The 23,359-nt window shown below is 49.9% G+C and overlaps 1 protein-coding gene and 1 non-coding gene across 2 annotated transcripts in view; both read left to right on the top strand.

The window, feature by feature from the left end:
• LOC119935194 (multiple epidermal growth factor-like domains protein 11) overlaps positions 1-23,359 on the top strand; it is a 150,312-nt gene that overhangs the window by 38,318 nt on the left and 88,635 nt on the right. Inside the window, exon 11 of the mRNA XM_038754851.1 lies at positions 8,973-9,298. The gene's annotated coding sequence lies outside the window, so the exon portion shown is untranslated. The remainder of the gene's footprint in view (positions 1-8,972; positions 9,299-23,359) is intronic.
• LOC119935404 lies at positions 19,856-19,992 on the top strand. Its single transcript, XR_005453289.1, has one exon. It is a non-coding gene; the product is annotated as a small nucleolar RNA SNORA7 (small nucleolar RNA).

Below are 23,359 nucleotides of genomic sequence, written 5' to 3'. Positions count from 1 at the left end.
GGAGCAGGGTGGCCTTCTGACTCCCAGGCCTGTGCTCAATCCACTATTCATTCACTCAATCATATTAGTCTGGGCAGAGCAATGTACTACGTGCTTGGAAAGTACAATTCGGCAACAGATAGAGACAATCCCTTCCCAGCAACGGGCTCACAGTCTAGAAGGGGGGAGACAGACAACAAGAATGAAACAACTAGACAGGCATCAATAGCATCAAACTAGATAAACAGAATTATAGATATACTTTGAGCCCGTTGTTGGGTAGGGACCGTCTCTATATGTTGCCGATTTGTACTGTGTTCTGCACACAGTAAGCACTCAATAAATACGATTGAATGAATGAATAATAATAATAATGGCATTTATTAAGTGCTTACTATGTGCAAAGCACTGTTCTAAGTGCTGGGGAGGTTACAAGGTGATCAGGTTGTCCCACGGGGGGATCACAGTCTTAATCCCCCATTGACAGATGAGGTCACTGAGGCCCAGAGAAGTGAACTGCCTCTATATGTTGCCAACTTGTACTTCCCAAGCGCTTAGTACAGTGCTCTGCACATAGTAAGCACTCAGTAAATACGATTGATTGATTGATTGATTGAACTGACTTGCCCAAAGGCACACAAGGGGCTGGGCCGGGATTTGAACCCGTGACCCTGACTCCAAAGCCCGTGATCTTTCCACTGAGTCACGCTGCTTCTCTATGAATAAACATCATTAATAAGATAAATAGAATAATAAATATACACAAGTGCTGTGGGGCGGCGGAGGGGGTAGAGCAGAGGGAGGGAGTAGGGGCAACGCGGGCGGGGGGTGGAGGAGCAGAGGAAAAGGGAGGCTCAGTTCGGGAAGGCCTCCTGGAGGGCTTTGAAGGGGGGAAGAGAGCTAGTTTGGCGGATGTGAGGAAGGAGGGCATTCCAGGCCAGAGGTAGGACGTGGGCCAGGGATCGAAGGCGGGACAGGCAAGACCGAGGCCCATTGAGGAGGTTAGCAGCAGAGGAGCGGAATGTGCGGGCTGGGCTGGGCTCCCACCCCCAGATTGCCCTTGTGGGGTCCGCGTCCTCCCGGAAATCGGCGGGGAATTGAAAGAGCAGAACGGGCTGAGCCTGCGGGACTTCCCGGAAGAGGGAGGCCGCTGCCATGGCGACGGCCCCGCACCGCCGAGAACCGCCGCCGTCGCCGAACTCGCCCGGTCCCGACCCGCTCGGCCAGCGCGCCTGGAGGAGACGCTCACCGGAGCAGCACGGCTTAGTGGAAAGAGCACGGGCCTGGGAGTCAGCAGGTCCCTTCTACTCCCGACTCCACCACTTGTCTGCTGTGTGACCTCAATAATAATAATAATGATAATGATGGTATTTGTTAAGCGCTTACTATGTGCAAAGCACTGTTCTAAGCGCGGGGGGGATACAAGGTGGTCAGGTTGTCCCACGTGGGGCTCACAATCTTAATTTTACAGATGAGGTAACTGAGGCACAGAGAAGTTAAGTGGCTTGCCCAAGGTCACACAGCCGACAAGTGGCGGAGTCGGGATTAGAATCCATGACCTCTGACTCCCGAGCCCGTGCTCTTTCCACTGAGCCACGAGTCACTTCATTTCTCTGTGTTCCAGTTCCCTCATCTGTAAAATGGGGATTGAGATCGGGAGCCCCAGGTGGGACAGTGATTGGGTCCAACCCAATTTGCTTGTACCCACCCCAGCGCTCAGTACCGTGCCCGGCACATAGTAAGCCCTTAACAAATGCCACCATCATTATTATTATTACCACCGTATATAGCGGAACACTTTACCTCACGCTTAGCCTAATTGAAAGGGGCGTAGATGCGTGTACACACACACACACACACCCGCCACCCCACCCACCCCCGACCCAAAATAGCTACCAATCCGACTGGCTTCCCCAAATTTCCTGAAGATAGTCCCATGTCACAGGAGTTTCAAGGAGTCTGGACCCCGCAGCACGCCATCCTGGTTCGAGTGCTTTGGCCTCGGCCCCATTAAGGTGTCTCAGCGCAGATCTTTGATATTTGCTTTCTTTGTTCCGCGGCCCCAGGGAACTAGTTCTTTCCGCCTTTTATCGACTGTTTCGATTTTGGGGGGAGGTGCGGAGGGGGGAGTTGCGGAGGAAGTTCTCATTCGCTGTTCCAGCTTCCTGCTATCTGCATCTCAGGCGGCTCATTACCAAGAGAAACCAGGGAGGATCGCCACCCCGCCCTCCCCGTGCTTACATACCCCTCGGGCTCAACCCCACCCGGCAGCCTTTATCATAACGATGGCGTGCGAAGCACTGTTCGAAGCCCGGGGGGATACAAGGTAATCAGGTTCATTCATTCAATCGTATTTAGTGAGCGCTTACTGTGTGCAGAGCACTGTACTAAGCGCTTGGGAAGTACAAGTTGGCAACATATAGAGACGGTCCCTACCCAACAGTGGGCTCACAGTCTAGAAGGGGGAGACAGATGACAAAACAAAACATATTAACAAAATAAAATAAATAGATAAATAACATGTACAAGTCAAACGGAGTAATAAATATGTACAAATATATACGGGTGCTGTGGGGAGGGGAAGGAGGTAAGGCTTGGGGAGGAGGAGGGGGAGAGGAAGGAGAGGGCTCACTCTGGGAAGGCCTCCTGGAGAAGGTGAGCTCTCCCACATGGGGCTCACAGTCTTAATTCCCATTTTACAGATGAGGGAACTGAGGCCCAGAGAAGTGAAGTGACTTGCCCAAAGTCACACAGCTGACAGTTGGTAGAGCCGGGATTTGAACCCATGACCTCTGACTCCAAAGCCCGTGCTCTTTCCACTGAGCCACGCTACTTCTGACAATTGTGGAATTGTAAGTTCTAATCGTGGGCCAAGCACTGAACTAAGCACTGAGAACTAGACCTAGCTGAGCACCCTAACTGAGGCCCAGAGAAGTGAAGTGACTTGGCCAATTAATTTTTTTCATGATGTGTATATATCTATGTCTATATTGATGCTATTGATGCCTGTCTACTTGTTTTGTTTTATTGTCTCCCCCCTTCTAGACTGTGAACCTGTTGTTGGGTAGGGATTATCTCTCTTGGTTGATGAATTGTACTTTCCAAATGCTTAGTACAGTGCTCTGCACACAGTAAGCCCTCAATAAATACGATTGAATTGATGAATGAATTAATGAATGACAGGTTACAGAACTGACATATGGTTACAGTAGAGGCGGGGTTCCAACCCAGGCCCTTCTGACTCCCAGGCCCTGGGCCCTGTCCACCTGAGCCATGCTGCTTCTACCTCTCCCTCCACTCCTCAGAATGCCAGGTGCTGGCTGCACAAATGGCCACACACCACCCTCTGCGACTTGCCACCCTCTGGTGGCTTGGCCATCCCTGTTGGGATCAATCATTAATCGATGGTAATTATTGAGCACTTACTCTGAGCAGAGCCCTCTAGTAAGTGCCTAGGAGAGGACAATAGAACAATACAGCATGGGCCTGGGAGTTAGAAGGACTAGGTTCTAATTCTGAGAAGCAGCCTGGCTCAGTGGAAAGAGCACGGGCTTTGGAGTCAGCGGTCACGGGTTCAACTCCCGGCACCGCCAATTGTCAGCTGTGTGACTTTGGGCAAGTCACTTGACTTCTCTGGGCCTCAGTTCCCTCATCTGTAAAATTGGGGACTAAGACTGTGAGCCCCCCGTGGGACAACCTGACCACCTTGTCACCTCCCCAGCACTTAGAACAGTGCTTTGCACATAGTGAGCACTTAATAAATGTCATCTGTATTATCATCATTACTATTCTGGCTCTGCCACTTGCCTGCCATGTGATTTCCCTTGGGCCTCAGTTCCCTCATCTGTAAACTGGGGATTCAACACATGGACTTGTGTCCAACCTGATGACCTTATATTTACCCCAGCGTTTAGAACGGTGCCTCATACAGTGCTTACACATACCATTGAAAAACTCATATCATCAAAAAGAGAGAGATTGATGATGATGATGGAATTTGTCAAGAGTTTACTACGTGCCAGGCACAGAACTAACCGCTGGGATGGGTACAAGCAAACCCAGGTGGACACAGCCACTGTCCCATGTGGGGCTCACAGTCTCAATCCTCATTTTACAGATGAGGTAAGTGAGGCACAGAAATGTGAAGTGACTTACCCAGGGTCATACAACAGACAAGTCGTAGAGCCCATGACCTTCTGATTCCTAGGCCCGTGCTCTATCCACTAGGTCATGCTGCTTCCCCAGTATGCTGGACCTCTAATCCCAGCCACTGGCCTGCTCTGTGTGACCTTGGACAACTCTGTGACTGTGATAAAGACTGTGAGCCTCACATGGTTTGAAAAGGGAGTGTGTCCAACCTGATCACCTGAGAACAGTGCTGAGAACAGTTTTTGGCACCTAGTCAGCGTTTAAGAGCCATTTATTTATTTTGCTTGTACATATTTATTCTATTTGTGTTGTTGTCTGTCTCCCCCTTTTAGACTGTGAGCCCGCTGTTGGGTAGGGACCGTCTCTATATGTTGCCAACTTGTACTTCCCAAACGCTTAGTACAGTGCCCTGCTCACAGTCAGCGCTCAATAAATACGGTTGAATGAATGAATGAATGATTATGATCATGACCATCATGACTGTTATTGTTGATTTCTGACTCCATCAGTCCCCCTCGCCAAGGTCTGGGGCTTGGATCGTACTCCTCCAGGGATTCCTCGACGGCAGACAGAGCCGGTCCGGGGAGGGGCCTCAGTCCGTAGGACCCCTCTCCCCTTTCTAATCTCCTCGGCCCCGGATACTTGGCCAGAAAGGAGCCGCCCACCAGCTTCCCCGCGGGGCTCTGCGGGGACGCTCTGTTCTGGCCACCGCCGCCCCTCTCCTCGGCTGAAAAGGTACGCGGGGCCTTGGACCCCGGATAGCGATCGTCCACCGTCCCCGGCCCTTGCATCATCATCATCATAAGGAGAAGAACGGCGGTATTTGTTAAGCGCTGTGTGCCAAGCACAGCGCTAAGCGCTGTACTAGCCCACCCCCCCGGCTCCTCCCGGGCACTCCCTCCTCCCTCCTGCTCCGTGGGCTGCAGTCCCCTGCCCTCCATCTCTCTCTCCTCCGCCTCCCCCCCCACCCCCCACGGCGGCGGTGGAGCGCTGGCCGGCTGGCTCCTCGTGCTCCCCGCCTGGCTCCCCGTGCTCCCCGCCAGACTCTCCGTGGTCCACTCGGGGCCTCCGGGCCTGGCTCGGCCCGACCGGCGGCTCCCCCGCCTGCTGCTCGGTCCCTCCCAGGAGGCTGGCCGCCCGGCCCACCTTCCCAATCCCCATGGAAGAGAAAGAGGTCAGCAGGCTCCCCGTCTCCCGACCCCCTCCTCACTTTCCCGCTTCTGTACCTGAGACCGGGCCGGGGGGAGGAAGGGAGGAAGAGGGACACCCCCTGCCCCGCCCCCACCACTTTCCCTGCCTCCCCCCATCCCTCTTTTCTCCCCGCTTCCTTCCCCCGCCTCCTTCTCCCCCAATCTCCCCCCTCCGCTCCCCTAACCTTCTTTCCAAGCCACTTCGTTTCTCTGCGCCACAGTTATCTCATCTGCAAAATAATGAGGATTGTATTTGTTAAGCGCTTACTCTGTGCCTAGCACTGTTCTGAAGCGCTATGGAGACTGTGAGCCCCACATGAGACAGGGACTGTATTCGACCCGATTTGCTTGTAATAATAATAATAATAATAATAATAATAATAATAATAATAATGTTGGCATTTATTAATCAATCAATCAATCGTATTTATTAAGCACTTACTATGTGCAAAGCACTGTACTAAGCGCTGGGGAGGATATAAGGTGATCAGGTTGTCCCACGGGCTGGGGAGCGGAGCTCGCCGTCTTAATCCCCATTTTACAGGTGAGGTAATTGAGGCCCAGAGAAGTGAAGTGACTTGCCCAAAGTCACACGGCTGACAATTGGTGGAGCTGGGCGCTTAGTACAGTGCCTGGCGCATAGTAAGCACTTAACGAATACCGTCATTCTTATTATCATCATCATTATTACCCCTACCTCATTCCTCCACCTCTTTCTCCCCTTTCTCCTTCCCCAGGTACCCCTACCCCCTTCCTCCACTTCCTCCTCCCCATCTCCTACCCACCTCCTTCTCCCTCAGTCTCCTTCCTCCACTACCCCCAGCCCCTTATTCCCACTTCTTTCTTCCCCCACCCCCACCTCCCCATCTCCTCCCCATCTCCCCCCTACCTCCTTCCCTCACGTCCTTCTCCCCCAATCTCCTCCCCGCTAATACCTCTGGCCCCTTGTCCCCACTACCTCCTTCCCCCATCTCCTCCCCTGCTATCCCTACCTCCCACCCCCTCCTTCTCCCTCAGTCTCCTGCCCTCCACAGCCCCTAGCCCTTTCCCCCACTTCCTCCTTCCCCATCTCTTCCCCTGCTACCCCTAGCCCTCCCCCCCCGCCCAATCTTCTTCCCAATCTTCTCTCCCCGCTTCCTTATTTATTTCCATTAATGCCTGTCTCCCCCTCTAAACTGTCAGCGGTGGGCAGGGAATGTTTCTGTGTCTTGTTTTATTGTATTCTTCTCAGGTACTTAGTACTGTGCGCGACACACAGTTAGCGCTTGGTAAATACGATCGAATGAGGGAATGAATGATAACTTCTCCATCCCTTTCATTCATTCATTCAATCGTATTTACTGAGCGCTTACTGTGTGCAGAGCACTGTTCTAAGCGCTTGGAAAGTAAAATTCGACGAGAGATAAGACAATCCCTACCCAACAATGGGCTCACACCCCGGCTACCCCTACCTCCTCCCCCCACCTCCTTCTCCCCAATTTCCTCCTCCCACCGCTCCCCCCCCCCCCGTTACTGTTAGCCCTTTCCCCCCACTTCCTCTTTCTCCCATTTCTTTCCCTGGTACCTCTGCCTCCTTTCCCCCACTTGCCTCTTCCCCCACTAACCTTTCTTCCTCTTCCTGCTACTGCTACCCCTAAGCGCTGGGGTGGATACAAGCAAATCGGGTTGGACAGAGTCCCCGTCCCAGGTGGGGCACACATTCTCAATCACACTCTGGGCGTGTCACCCTGCTCCTCAAAAATCTCCAGTGGTTGCCTATCAATCTTCGCATGAAGCAAAAACTCCTCACAATCGGCACTGAAGCTCTCCATCCCTTTGCCTCCTCCTACCTCACCTCCCTCCTCTCCTTCTAATAATAATAATAATGATAATAATAATAATAATAATGGTGGAATTTGTTAAGCACTTACTATGTGCAAAACACTCTTCTAAGCACTGGGGGGATACAAGGTGATCAGGTTGCCCCACTTGGGGCTCACTGTCTTAATCCCCATTTTACAGAGGAGGTAACTGAGGCACAGGGAAGTGAAGTCGCATGCCCAAGGTCACATAGCTAAGTGGTGGGGCCAGAATTCGAACCCATGACCTCTGACTCCCAAGCCCACACTCTTTCCACTGAGCCACGCTGCTTCCCCTACAGCCTAGCCCACACACTCCGCTGCTCTGCTGCTAACCTCCTCACTGGGCCTTGGTCTTGCCTATCCCCCCATTGACCCCTGGCCCACATCCTACCTCTCCACATCCCCCTGCTTTACCTCCTTCCCCTCCCCACAGCACCTGTATATATGTATATATGTTTGTACGTATTTAGTACTCTATTTATTTATTTTATTTGTAGATATTTATTCTATTTATTTTATTTTGTTAATATGTTTTGTTTGGTTCTCTGTCTCCCTCTTCTAGACTGTGAGCCCACTGTTGGGTAGGGACACTCTCTATCTGTTGCCGAATTGTATTTTGCAAGCACTTAGTACAGTGCTGTGCACCCAGTAAGCGCTCAATAAATATGATAGAATGAATGAATGAATGAATGATAAGAACCCATGACCTTCTGACTCTCAAGCCCATGCTCACTCCACTACATGCTTTGCACATAGTAAGCACATAATAAATGCCATTATTATTATTAAATACAGACCCTGGGACCGGGGGGCCTGCCAGTGGACCAGAGGTGTCCAGCAGTCAATCCTTCAATTGATCGATCAGTTGGTGGTGTTTATTGAGCGCTTACTGGGTGCACAGCACTGGACCAGCGCTTGGGAGAGGACACTAGAAGGGAATTAGCAGACACATTCCCTATCCACAAGGAGTCTAGAGAGGGAAACAGACGGGCATTCATTCATTCATTCAATCATATTTATTGAGTGCCTACTGGGTGCACAGCACTGTACTAAGCACTTGGGAAGTACAAGTTGGCAACATATAGAGAGTGTCCCTACCCAACAGTGGGCTCACAGTCTAGAAGGGGGAGACAGAGAACCAAACATATTAACAAAATAAAATAAATAGAATAAATATATACAAATAAAATAGAGTACTAAATACGTACAAACATATATACATATATACAGGTGCTGTGGGGAGGGGAAGGAGGTAAAGCAGGGGGATGGGGAGGGGGAGAGGAAGGAGAGGGCTCAGTCTGGGAAGGCCTCCTGGAGGAGGTGAGCTGTCAGTAGGGCTTTGAAGGGACGAAGAGAGCTAGCTTGCGGATGTGCGGAGGGAGGGCATTCCAGGCTAGGGGGAGGACGTGGGCCGGGGGTCGACAGCGGGACAGGCAAGACCAAGGCCCAGTAAGGAGGTTAGCAGCAGAGGAACGGAGTGTGCGGGCTGGGCTGTAGAAGGAGAGAAGGGAGGTGAGGTAGGACGGCGCGAGGTGATGGAGAGCCTTGAAGCCGAGGGTGAGGAGTTTTTGCCTGAATGGCATTGGAAGTGGCAGGGTGTAGGGACAGATGCTTAAGTGTTGTGGGGTGGAGATGGGGTTCATTCATTCATTCATTCATTCAATTGTATTTATTGAGCACTTACTGTGTATAAACCACTGTACTCAGCCCTTACAGATAAAGTTATAAGGAGGTTAGGGTGCCTAGGATCTAGTGGATTGAATTCCCCAGGACTATGGTTCCTGGAACAGAGATTTTTGTCTCTGCTCTGCAGTTGCTCTCCCTCGATTAACCGGCATCAGAGCCCATAAAGGTGTCACAGAAAGCGAAGAAGCTGACCGAGTGACCGAGGCGACCGAGCCACCGGCCCCCACGTCCCCAGGAATCCAGCAGAATTGCCTCCACACAACCTCATCTTCCGATCCAGCGTGCGGAGAGGCTTCGGCTGCGTTCTCAGGGTCTCCCCACATCCGGGGGCCTCCTTGGGCCGGGGTCTCCCGCCCCCACGGAGGGACCTCCTAATGGGTTGGCGACCGGACAAGTGGCATCCATCCTGAACCCAGCGCTCCCGGTTTGGCGTCCATGGTCTTCCCTGGAAAGGTCAGTTCGTGGCTCCCCCGGCGGGATCGCAGATACCGTTTTGTCGGGTAGATTGAATCAAGTCTGTTTTTTTTGGTTTTTTTCCCCAAAATAAAGGCAGAACGCGCACTTCTTCCTTCAGCCGATTTCACTCATCCAAAGGAAACGCATTCTGAAAAAAAGCGCCTCAAAAACACCTGCACTTCATAGTTAGGGAGCGTGGAATGTCAGAATCATTTAGTCGTATTTCTTGAATGCCTACTGTGTGCAGAGCCCTGTACTAAGCGCTTCGAAGAGTACAATAGAACCCTCAACAGGCATATTCCCTGCCCCCAACAAGCTGACAGTCTAGAGGAGCTGGGTTCTTGTCCCAGCTCCCACATTTAATAAATATGGTACTTGTTATGGTTACAATAATTATCGTACTTGTTAAGCACTTACTAGGTGCCAAACATTGTTCTAAGCACTGGGCTAGGTATAGGTTCATCAGGTCGGACACTGTCCCTATCCCACGTGGGGTCACAGTCTAAGTAGGAGGCAGAACAAGTATCAAATTCCCATTTTAGACATGAGGAAACTGAGCAGCAGAGAAGTGGCAGATACAGGGTCATCGGGTTGCCCCACATTCATTCAATCGTATTTATTGAGTGATTACTGTGTGCAGAGCACTGTACTGAGCGCTTGGGGAGTGCAGGTCGGCAGCATGTAGAGACGGTCCCTATCCAACAACGTGCTCACAGTCTTGATCCTCATTTTACAGATGAGATAACTGCGTCCCGGAGAATAATAATGATGGCATTTGTTGGGCGCTTGCTGTGGGCAGAGCACTGTTCTAAGCGCTGGGGAGGGGGGAATACAAGGTCATCAGGTTGTCCCACATGGGGCTTGCAGTCTTGATCCCCATTTTACAGACGAGAGAAGTTAGGTGACTTTCCCAAAGTCACACAGCTGACAAGTGGAGGAGCCGGGATTGGAACCAATGATTTCTGACTCATTCATTCAATCGTATTTATTGAGCGCTTACTGTGTGCAGAGCACTGTACTAAGCGCTTGGAAAGTACAATTCAGCAATAATAAGAGATGATCCCTGCCCACACTGGGCTTACAATACTGTGTGCAGAGCACTGTACTAGCCAGTTGGGAGAGGCAAGTCACTTAACTTCTCTGAGCCTCAGTTAGCTCATCTGTAAAAATGGGGATTGAGACTGTGAGCCCTACGTGGGACAGCTTGATCACATTGTATCCCCCCAGCGCTTAGAACAGTGCTTTGCCCATAGTAAGCGCTTAACAAATGCCATCATTATTATTATTATAACAGACGCACTCCCTGCCCACAAAGAGCAAAAAAATTACAGGTAATAGAGGCAGACAGCTCTAAGGCTATTACATGCAGGGGTTGGGGTGAATGCCAGGCTACTTAAATGGTTTGGGCCCAAGTATATAAAGTGATGCAGTACAGAGGGAAAATGGGGGGCAATTAGAGCTGGCTTCCTCTAGAGAAAGGATTTCTTGTAAGGCTTTGAAAATGAGGAGAGTTGGGGTGTGGCGGCTTCGATTTGCCCCCTTTATTCACGCCGCCCTCAGCACTTACAAATGCATCCGTTGAGCAATATCTGAGACGCTCAGCTTCGCGGTGTTTTTGTTTTTAGGCTATTGGCTGAGGGCTTACTGCCGGGTTGGACAGTCATCGTTCCCATTTGACAGGCGAGTTGACTGAGGCCGAGGGAAGTGACTTCCGCACGGGGTCACAGGGCAGAGAGTCTCTGCCCCACGAGGTGACTCCCAAACCCGTGCTCTATCCACGGGGCCACAATGTTTCTCTGAGGCGAGGGCGAGGATGGGCACCTCCCTCGGTGGAAGTGGTCAGGGCTGGGCCTCGGCCGCACCATTTTGCTTGAGCATATGTATATATGTTTGTACATATTTATTACTCTATTCATTTATTTAGTTTACTTGCATATCTATTCTATTTATTTTATTTTGTTAGTATGTTTGGTTTTGCTCTCTGTCTCCCCCTTTTAGACTCTGAGCCCACTGCCGGGTAGGGACTGTCTATATGTTTCCAACTTGGACTTCCCAGGCGCTTGGTACAGTGCTCTGCACACAGTAAGTGCTCAATAAATACGATTGATTGATTGATTGAGGTGACTCCCAAACCCGTGCTCTATCCGCGGGGCCGCAATGTTTCTCTGAGGTGGGGCGAGGGCGAGGATGGGCACCTCCCTCGGTGGAAGTGGTCAGGGCTGGGCCTCGGCCATGCCACTTTCCTTGAGCATATGTATATATGTTTGTACATATTTATTACTCTATTTATTTATTTAGTTTACTTGTACATATCTATTCTATTTATTTTATTTTGTTAGTATGTTTGGTTTTGCTCTCTGTCTCCCCCTTTTAGACTGTGAGCCCACTGTCGGGTAGGGACTGTCTCTATATGTTGCCAACTTGTACTTCCCAAGCGCTTAGTACAGTGCTCCGCACACAGTAAGCGCTCAATAAATACGATTGATTGATTGATTGAGCACCGGCTCCCGCGGGGAGGAGGAAGGCGTCACCTCCACCCTCAGTTGGCCCCGCCTCAGGGTCTTACACAGGCTCCCATTCCGCCCCGCCCTACTCGGGCTGGGCCATGCCTGTCCTTCCTCCCTGAAAAGCCTGTCTCCGTGCTTTGTTTTATTCTCTGTCCCCCTCCTCTAGACTGTGAGCCCGCTGTTGGGTAAGGACCGTCTCTATATGTTGCCGACTTGTACGTCCCAAGCGCTTAGTACAGTGCTCAGACACAGGCTCCCAATCCACCCTGCCCTACTCGGGCTGGGCCATGCCTGTCCTTCCTCCCTGAAAAGCCTGCCTCCGTGCTTTGTTTTGTTCTCTGTCTCCCCCTTCTAGACTGTGAGCCCGCTGTTGGGTAAGGACCGTCTCTCTATGCTGCTTACTTGTACGTCCCAATCGCTTAGTACAGTGCTGTGCACACAGTAAGCGCTCAATAAATACGATTTCCAGGAGGCCTTCCCAGACTGAGCCCCTTCCTTCCTCTCCCCCTCGTCCCCCTCTCCATCCCCCCATCTTACCTCCTTCCCTTCCCCACGGCACCTGTATGTATGTATATACGTTGGTAAATATTTATTACTCTATTTATTTTACTTGTACATATCTATTCTATTTATTTTATTTTGTTAGTATGCTTGGTTTTGTTCTCCGTCTCCCCCTTCTAGCCTGTGAGCCCGCTGTTGGGTAAGGACCATCTCTATATGCTGCCGACTTGTATGTCCCAAGCGCTTAGTACAGTGCTCTGCAAACAGTAAGCACTCAATAAATAGGATTTCCAGGCAGAGCTGGGTTTCGAACCCAGGTCCCCTGTTTCCCAGGCCTGTGTTCTTTCCACTGGATTACTCTGCTTCATAGCCTGCTGTGTGACCTTTGGCAAGTCACATCACCTCTCTGGGCCTCAGGTCCCTCATCTGTAATCTTAATCTTAATCTGTGAGCCCCTGTGGGACATGGGCCGTATCCAACCTAATTAGCTGCACCTCATCACTTAGAACAGTAATAGTCCCATAATAGGTACTTAACTAATACCATAAGAAAAAAAAGAAAACTGATAAAATGAGAAGGCTCATGTGTCATTTCTGAAGCCTGACCTTAGCATCAGCTATTCCCTCCCATCCTCTGCCCAGAGGAAGATCTCCAGGAAAGTTCTTCAAACAGGGCCGGGCCTTTTGAAAGATATCAATCAACTTCGTATTACCAAAAGTGATTTTCAAATACATATTGATTACTATTATCATTGTTATTATTATTATTATCATCCTCCCTCCCAGCACAAGTGTATCTACCGACTGCATTATACCCTCTAAGTGCATAGTTACAGTGCTTTGCCCAAAGAAAGCACATAATTCATTGATACCTTCTACACCGGAAGCTCGTTATCGGCAGGGAATATGTCCGCTAGTTCTGGTGTGTCCACTAGTTTTCGCCCAAGCGCTCAGTGCAGTGCTCTTCACATAGTGAACACTCAGTAAATACCGTGATTGGCTGAAGTGACTTTGTGGTCTCGGCATAAAACCTGCCTCTCCCCTGACTCTCCCCTTGCCTGATTGACAGACAACTGCTCTGCAGGAAAAGGGTCAATCACTCAACCAATCAGTGGTGTCTGTTGAGCGCTGACTATGTGCAGAGCACTGTCTGTAGCACCTGGGAGAGGACAATCTAACAGAATTAGAAGACCCCTTCCCATAATGAGCTTACAGTCTAGAGGAGGGGGTCCTGAGGCATCCCAAGTGCAAACAGTAAGTGCTCAATAAATACGATGGATTGATTGACTGACTCTTGGCCTAGTGGAAAGAGCACAGGCCTGAAAGTCAGAGGACCTGGGTTCTCATCCGGGTTCCACATGGTATAGAGGATAGAGCATGGGCCTGGGAGTCGGAAGGTTCTAATCCTGACTCCATCACTTGTCCGCCGGGTGACCTTGGGCAAGTCACTTCACATCAGCTGTGTGACTTTAGGCAAGTCACTTAACTTCTCTGTGCCTCTGTTACCTCATCTGTAAAGTGGGGATTAAGACTGTAAACCCCCTTTGGGGCAATCTGATCACTTTGTAACCTCCCCAGTGCTTAGAACAGTGCTTTGCATGTAGTAAGCGCTTAATAAATGATATTATTATTATTATTATTACTCCCTGGGCCTCAGTTCCCTCACCTGTAAAATGGGGATTTAGACTGTGAGCCCCACAAGGGACAGGGACTGTGTTCAACTCCGTTTGCTTGTATCCCCAGCACTTAGGACAGTTCCTGGCACATGGTAAGCGCTTAACAAATACCATTATTATTATTATTGTTATTATTATTATTATTATTATTATTATTATTATTATGCCTGCTGTGTGACCTTGAGCAAGTCACTTCACTTCTCTGGGCCTCAGTTCCCTCATCTGCACAATGGGGATTCAATCCCTGTTCTCCCTCCTCCTCAGAGTGGGAGCCCCTCTTGGGTCCTGATGATCTCCTATCTACCCCAGCACTTAGAACAGTGCAGGGTACAGAGTAAGCATTTAACAAACACCACAATTGTCCTTATTATTTGTGTGTTCTTGTGTGGGAGGGGGGGTGTGTGTGGGTGCCCGCTAGTATGTGAATGTCTGCCTGCCTGACTGGGCATGCATGGGAGGCTGTGGGTGGATTTGGAGGGGAAAGGGGGTGGCTCACAGCTTACAAGCAGCAGAGACATGGGGAAACATCGTTCCGTGTTTTAATCGGTCTTGGGCCGGGTTACTATTTCACTTGCCTACACGTCACAGAAGGGAGTCGTCCCGCCCAAACCACAGTGGGTCATCCACCCACGCACCAGAGAGTGGAAGTTCACCGGGACAGGCACGTGTCTGCCCAGTCTTGTGCCTTCCATTTCCATTGTGGGCAAGGAATGTGTCTGTATTATCATTCCATTGTACTCTCCTAGGCATTTAGTACAGTGCTCTGCACACGGTGAACTTTCAATAAATACGATTGAATGAATGAATGCATTCCCACCAGGTGGTAATGTGACAGGATTCTTGCGGTGGGGGTGAGATGGCTCGGTGGAAAAGAGCATGGGCTTTGGAGTCAGAGGTCATGGGTTCAAACCCCGGCTCCGCCAATTGTCAGCTGTGTGACTTTGGGCAAGTTACTTTACTTCTCTGTATACCTGTATATATGTTTGTACATATTTATTTCCCGCAACCTTGGTGTCATCCTCGACTCCGCTCTCTCATTCACCCCTCACATCCAAGCCGTCACCAAAACCTGCTGGTCTCAGCTCCGCAACATTGCCAAGATCCGCCCTTTCCTCTCCATCCATACCGCTACCCTGCTCATTCAAGCTCTCATCCTATCCCATCTGGACTACTGCATCAGCCTTCTCTCTGATCTCCCATCCTCGTGTCTCTCCCCACTTCAATCCATACTTCATGCTGCTGCCCGGATTATCTTTGTCCAGAAACAGTCTGGGCATATTACTCCCCTCCTCAAAAATCTCCAGTGGCTACCAATCAATCTGCGCATCAGGCAGAAACTCCTCACCCTGGGCTTCAAGGCTGTCCATCACCTCGCCCCCTCCTACCTCACCTCCCTTCTCTCCTTCTACAGCCCAGCCCGCACCCTCCGCTCCTCTGCCGCTAATCTCCTCACCGTACCTCGTTCTCACCTGTCCCGCCGTCGACCCCCCGGCCCACGTCATCCCCCGGGCCTGGAATGCCCTCCCTCTGCCCATCCGCCAAGCTAGCTCTCTCCCTCCCTTCAAGGCCCTACTGAGAGCTCACCTCCTCCAGGAGGCCTCCCCAGACTGAGTCCCTTCCTTCCTCTCCCCCTCGTCCCCCTCTCCATCCCCCCCATCTTACCTCCTTCCCTTCCCCACAGCACCTGTATATATGTATATATGTTTGTACATATTTATTACTCTATTTATTTATTTATTTATTTTACTTGTACATATCTATTCTATTTATTTTATTCTGTTAGTATGGTTTTGTTCTCTGTCTCCCCCTTTTAGACTGTGAGCCCACTGTTGGGTAGGGACTGTCTCTATATGTTGCCAATTTGTACTTCCCAAGCGCTTAGTACAGTGCTCTGCACACAGTAAGCACTCAATAAATACGATTGATGATGATGATCATCACCACCATCATCATCATCATCATAATAGTACTTGTTACGCACATATTGTGTGTGAAGTACTGTTCCAAGTGTTGGAGTAGATCTGAGTTAATCAGGTTGGACACAGTCCCTATCCTACATGGGGCTCACACTCTTAATCCCCATTTTACAGAGGAGGTGACTGAGGCACTTAACAGAGAAGTTAAATGACTCACCCAAGGTCACACAGCAGAGAGTGGCAGATCTGGGATTAGAACCTATGTCCTTCTAATTCCCAGGCCCTTGTTCTAGCCGCTAGGCCATGTTGGCTTGGGAGGAGCCAAGTGTACAAGTTGGGGTAAAGTGGGAGAAGAGAGGGAAAAAGTAAAGAGGGAGTTGATGGAAAGTCTTGCTGCCAATGGTTAGGGGATCTGTTCCATGTGGAGAGAAATGGGTAACCGCTGGAAAGTTTTGAGGAAGGGGAGCATATATTTTAAATGATGTTTTCAGACTTCAAGTTCACTTTGGGAAGGGAATCACTGAATCATATTTATTGAGCACTTACAGTGTAACAGGATAACAGAGTTGGAGGACATGTTCCCTGCCCTCAAAGAACTTAGAGTTAGTCATGTTTATTGAGCGCTTCCTATGTTCAGAGCATTGTACTAAGCACTTGAGGGAGTACAATATGGCAGTAGACAGATACATTCCCTGCCCACAGTGAGCTTACAGTCTAGAGGGGGAAACAGCTATCAATATCAATCAATCAATCAATCACAGATAAGGACATCATGTTGTGGGGCTGGGAGCGGGGGATGAATAAAGGGACCAAGTCAGGGGGATGCAGAAGGGAGTGGGAGAAGAGGAAAGGAGGGCCTAGTCTGCAAGGCCTCTTGGAGGAGACGTGCCTTCAGTGAGGTTTTGAAGTGGGGGAAGAGTCATTGTCTGTCAGATACGAGGAAGGAGGACGTTCCAGGTCAGAGGCAGGACTTGGGCGAGAGGTCGGCGGCGATAGAGACGAGATCGAGTCACGGTGAAAAGGGTAGCACCGGAGGAGCGAAGAGTGTGGGCTGGGTTGTCATGGGAGTGTGGCAAGGTGAGTAGGAGACTAGCGAGGTAGGGGGGGAAACGTGTCTACCGACTCTGTTGTATTGTCAAGCGCTTTGTACAGCGCTCTGCATGCATTAAGCACTCGATAAATACCATTGATTGATGGATTGATTGATGTTCTCAGAAGATGATCTGGGCACGAGAATGCAGGATGAGCTGAGATGATAAGAGGACAAGGGCCGGGAGACTGGCAGGGAGACTCATCCGAGAGTCCAGGTGGGAGGTGATGAGAGTCTGAAACCCCGGGCGTGGATAAAGGGTAGGGAGGAAAGGGGCAGATCCAAGAAAAACCATGGAGGGAAAACCGGCGGCAGGACGGAGGGACGGATGCATAAAATAAGTCAGAGGCCATTGCGGTAGGGTTGAAAGAGGCCAGCAGAGGTAGGTATACCCCTCCCTGTCAGGAATTCCCTCCCTTTCCTGGAACAGTCTAGGAAGTTAAGAATTCCTACAAGAGCTCGTTGTCTCTAGACTGTAAGCGCATTGTGGACAGGGAACATATCTGTTTATTGTTCTTTCTTACTCTCCCAAGCATTTAGTACAGTGCTCTGCACAAAGTAAACGTTCAATAAATACAATTGAATGAATGAATGAATGAATGAATGGAAAAGATCCCTTTAACATAGCATGAAGTGATAAACAACAAAGGAGGAGTGGTGGATAAGGGGTCGTCCTACAGAAAGGAAGGGCCTGCTTCAGTGAACCAATTCAGAATTTTAATTTTTTTTTTTTAGCATTTGTTAAGCACTTACTATGTGCCAGGCACTGTACTTGGCACTTGGGGTAGATACCAGCTAATCAGATTGGACACAGTCCCTGTCCCATCTAGGGCTCACGGTCTCAACCCCTATTTTACAGATGAGGGAACTGAGGCACAGAAAAGTGAAGTGACTTGCCCAAGGTCACACAGTAGGCAAGTGGCAGAGCTGGGATTAGAGCCCAGGTCCTTCTGACTTCCAGGCCCTGGCTCTATCCATTAGGCCATGCTGCTTCTGTAGTACTACTTATATTGGCATTTTCCATATACTATAAAATGCCAAGGCTTGACCTCTGTGGTGTTTGATTCAATCTGTCCTTGTCCCAAAGGTTTCTCGGGTTATCGATTGGCGTGGTCTCAGCACTCACTTGTTATAACTGTCTTTGATCTGTAATTCTACTCAAGTGCCTAGTATCTGAGCCCCTAGGTGGGTCCAAGTAGATTTTTTATTGGGAGATTCCCCCCACATTTAGGGGGTCTTTGAAACCTTCCAGCTTGTCCATTTCAAAAATAAGTGTAACTGGAGTTTCAAACCTATAGATTTATTCTTGCCATATTTTCTGCCAAGGTAACCATGAAGGTGATGATGATGATAATAATAATAATAACTGTAGTATCTCTTAACCATTTACAATGTGCCAAGCACTGTTCTAAGCACTGGGGTAGATACAGGCTTATGGGGTTGGACAGAGACCGTGTCCCAAATGGGGCTCACAGCCCTAATGCCCATTTTACAGATGAGGGAACTGAGTCACAGAGAAGTGAAGTGACTTGCTCATGGTCTCACAGTAGATATGTGGCAGAGCCGGAATTGGAGCCCATGACCTTTTGACTCCCAGGCCTGGGCTCTATCCACTATCCTATACTCTGGATGTCCAGCCCAAACAGCTCTAGGGGAACCAGTGCTCTCCTTCCACCCCCTCTCCCCCCCCACCCCAAAACACGGCCCAGGACCCACGGGTGGAATGCTCCCTGTGGTCTGTTGGACGCCTGTCGGGCTCTGAGACCATTTCATTCATTTAATCGTATTTATTGAGCGCTTACTGTGTGCAGAGCACTGCACTAAGTGCTTGGGAAGTACAAGTTGACAACATATAGAGACGGTCCCTACCCAACAACGGGCTCACAGTCTAGGAGGGGGAGACAGACAACAAAACAAAACATATTAACAAAATAAAATAAATAGAATAGTAAATATGTACAAGTAAATTAAATAGAGTAATAAATCTGTACAAACGTATTTACAGGTGCTGTGGGGAGGGGAAGGAGGTAGGGCAGGGGGGATGGGGCGGGGGAGAGGTAGGAGGGGGCTCAGTCTGGGAAGGCCTCCTGGAGGAGGTGAGCTCTCTGTAGGGCTTTGAAAGGAGGAAGAGAGCTAGCTTGGAAGATGTGCGGAGGGAGGGCATTCCAGGCCAGGGGGAGGATGTGGGCCAGGGTTCGACGGCGGGACGGGCGAGAACGAGGCACAGTGAGGAGGTGAGCGGCAGAGGAGCGGAGGGTGTGGGCTGGGCTGGAGAAGGAGAGAAGGGAGGTGAGGTAGGAGGGGGTGAGGCGATGGAGAGCCTTGAAGGCGAGAGTGAGGAGTTTTTGCTTGATGCCTAGGTTGACTGGTAGCCACTCGAGATTTTTGATGGGGGGGAGTAACGTGCCCAGAGCATTTCTGCACAGAGATGATCCAGGCAGCAGCGTGAAGTATAGACTGAAGTGGGGAGAGACAGGAGGATGGGAGATCAGAGAGGAGGCCGATGCAGTAATCCAGTCAGGATAGGATGAGAGATTGAACCGGCAGGGTAGCAGTTTGGATGGAGAGGAAAGGGCGGAACTTGGCGATGTTGCAGAGGTGAGACCGGCAGGTTTCGGTGACGGACTGGATGTGAGGGCTGAACGAGAGAGCGGAGTTAAGGATGTCGCCAAGTTTGAGGGCTGGTGAGGTGGGAAGGATGGTAGTGCCATCTGCACTGATGGGAAAGTCAGGGAGCGGGCAGGGTTTGAGACCAGGGTTGGGCCAAGCGACCCAGAGCCGCTTGGCTTAAACAAAGAGGAATTTCCATTTCCTCTTGTCAGGCAATCATTGAGCACTTATTATGTGGCGAGCACTGTACTAAGGCCCCTCGCAGGGTCATGCCTGGAGAGTTTCCAGTACTCTACCAGTCTTGATTACCAGAGGGAGATCAAGCGGAGGCCTACCTGTTCCATTCCTAGCTTGGGCCATGGCTAGCGAGTGGAAGGGAATCTGTTACAAGTCAAAACTCACCTGTGCTGGGCACCAGTGGCAAGCGAGAGAGTTGAGGGTGGAGACTCAAGTTTACTGTGCGAAAGGTGGCAATGGTAAACCACTTCCAGATTTTTACCAAGAAAACAATCTGTATACACTACCAGAACGATGGCAGATGCAAGTGGGGCGTTCTGGGAGAGATGCGTCCATGGTGTCGCTATGGGTCGGAGAGGACTCGACAGCGCAAGACAGCAACTGTACTAGGGGTTTGGGAGAGTACCTGGAGCCCTGCCCTGGTTCTTGCCCTCTGCTATGGGTGGGGCTGGGCCCCGCTGCCTCCCCGACTCACAACCCTGTGGAACACTCTCTCTGTCTATCTCTGGCTCTGTTTCCCTCTCTTCTTTCCATATCTCTGTCTTTCTCTCTTACTCTTCTTTCTGTCTCTCCATTCTCTCTGTGTCTATCTCTCTCCTCTCTCTCTGTCTCTCTTCTCTCTCTCTTTCTCTCTCCCCTGGGGAGGGGGCCGCCTTTGGTGACATCTCCATTGGTCAGGGGCTCTAACTTGGGGGCATAATGGGGCCCTCCCTACCAATACAACTGCTCTCTTCACATTCCAGGCCAATGACTTCACTTCCTCCTCCTCCTCCTCCTCCTCTCTTGGCTTTAACTGGCTCCCCTTTCCTGCCGGCTCTCTGGCCAAGCTCCAGGTGGGGTAAAAGTGGGTTCCTCTTGAGCCAACCAGTTGGGGCACAGGCTGGGCAGCTCACCCTGGCCCCTTCCTGCCCCCACCCCAGCCTCTGCCCTCCCCAGCTCCCCAAGGTCTTCCAGGGGTCCAGACAGACAGAGCCTGGGCCTGGGAATCAGAAGGACCTGGGTTCTAATGCTGATTCTGCCACATATCTGCTGTGAGACCTTGGGCAAGTCGCTTTACTTCTCTGGGCCTCAGTTCTCTCATCTGGAAAATGGAGATTAAGAGAGTGAGCCCAAGCTTCTTAACTTGTATCTACTCTGGCATTTTGAACAGTGCTTGGCACCTAGTGAGCGCTTAACAAATACCATTATTATTATTAATAATATCACTATTAATAATCATAATGCTAGTAGTAGTAATAGTAATGCTAACTTTGTTAAGTGCTTAGTACATGCTAAACAGTGAATGTAATAAGCACTGGGGTAGGTACAACATCATCAGATCGGACACAGTCCCCATCCCACATGGGCCTCACAGTCCATGAGGGAGGGAGAAGAGGAATTTACTCCCCTTTTTGCTGACGAGGACATTGAGGTCCAGAAAAGTTAAGTGGCTTGTCCGAGGTCAGGCAGCAGGCAAGGTTTGGTGGTCAACATTCTAAAGTTCCCCTGTCATTTTACATAATTCATTACATTAAACGTGACACAAGAACACCCTTGTTCAGTTGAAAAGCACTTTGGCAACAAAGCCCAGGTAGGATTTAGTCCTGCAAATTAGTCTATCTCCTGGCCTTACTACATGCACAACCTCTTCAAGAGGCCTTCCCTGACTAAGCCCTCATTTCCTCTTCCCCCACTCCCTTCTGCATCACCGTCACACTTGGATTTGCTCCCTTTATTCACCTCTCAGCCCCAGATCAATTACTGTAATTTCTTTCTGTCATGTTTGTCTCCCCCCTCTACACTCTGAGCTCACTGTGGGCTGGGACTGTGTCTCCTGACTCTGTTGTATTGGGTTCTCCCAAGCGCTTAGTATGGTGCACTGCACACAGAAATATCACTGATTAATTGATAGATAATTGGCTTAAGGAAAAGTCATCTCCTGTCTTGGCACCCTTGTGACAGGAAGAGAGTTTGGGAGAGTAAACTACTACAGAGTAGGCAGACATGACTCCTGCCCACAAGGAGTTTAAAGATTAGAGGGAATAATGATAATAATAATAATAATAATGATAATAGAAGCACCATGGCATAGTGTATAGAGCATAGTCCTGGGAGTCAGAAGGTCATGGGTTCTAATGCCAGCTCCACCACTTGTCAGCTGTCTAGTGGTCTAGTGGCTAGAGTTTGGACCTGGGAGCCAGAAAGGATCTGGGTTCTAATCGCTACTCCACCATTTGTCTGCTGCATGACCTGAGGCAAGTCACTTGACTTCTTTGGGCCTCAGTTACCTTCTCTATAAAATGGGGATTGAGATTGGGAACCCAATGTGGGGCAGGGACTGTGTTCAACCTGATTTGTTTATATCTACCCCAGCACTTAGTAGTGTGTGGAGCACACAGTAAGTGCTTAAATACCATTATTATTATCATTAATTTAATTATTAATAATTGTACTATTTACTAAGCCCTTACTTTGTATCATGCACTGTTCTAAGCGCTGGGGTGGATACAGCAAATCAAGTTGGACACTGTCCATGTCCTACATGGGGTTCGCATTCTAAGTAGAAGGGAGAACATGTACACTAACTTGGGTTATTAGACTCAAGACTGTAAGCTCGCTGTGGGCAGGGAAGGTTTCAGTAATATTGTTAGTCTCTGCAAGCGGTATGCACTCAAGTACAATCGACTGATCGGTATTTGTTAAATAGAATAATAATGATAATAATTGTGTTATTTGTTAAGCACTTACTATGCCAGGCAGTGGGGTAGATCCAAGCTAATCAGGTTGGACACAGTCCCTGTCCCACGTGGGTGGGGCTCATAGTCTTAATGCCCATTTTCCAGATGAGGGACCTGAGGTCACACAGCAGACAAGTGGTGGAGTGGTGATTAGAACCCAGATCCTTCTGACTCCCAGGCCCAGACTCTCTCCACTAGCCCACACTGCTTCTCGACAAAAGCAGGTGGAGCTTCAGGCACCCCTGGGATTAGACTCTAGACTGTAAACTCATTGTGGGCAGAGACTATGTCTGTTATATTGTTCTGTCATCCTCTCCCAAGCGCTTAGTGCAGTGCTCTGCATACAGTAAGCTCTCCATAGGTACTCTCGATCGACTGTAGACTCGATCAATTATACTACGGCTTAAGAATTTGTTAAGCGCTTTGGGTAGGGGGCCCTTGCCCCACCCTTGAATTCTCCCCCTCTCAGATAGAACCCCTGTGGCCCTGAGACTCACAGAGACCTCCACCCTTCCCAGCAGCCAGGGTTTCTGGATCCAGGGAGACCCCACCCCCACCTCACCAGCAGCCAGCAGGACCCCAGAAAACTGCTGTGGCCTGGGATGGGGAAGGGGAGGAGGAGGGTTGGAGGAAGCAAATGGAGGCCTGTAGTTTCCCTGCCCATTTTTGCTGCTCAGGGAGGTGGTGGGTGGCAGGTTTCAGAATTTGGCTTGCTGGCAGGGCCCCTTTGAGTGCCCTATATAATGCTAATAATAATAATAATAATAATAATAATAATAATAATAATAATAATAATAATATTGTG

This window comes from Tachyglossus aculeatus, chromosome 11 (genome assembly GCF_015852505.1).
Source record: "Tachyglossus aculeatus isolate mTacAcu1 chromosome 11, mTacAcu1.pri, whole genome shotgun sequence".
NCBI lineage: Eukaryota > Metazoa > Chordata > Mammalia > Monotremata > Tachyglossidae > Tachyglossus > Tachyglossus aculeatus.
This window is presented reverse-complemented; position numbering and strand designations above follow the sequence as displayed.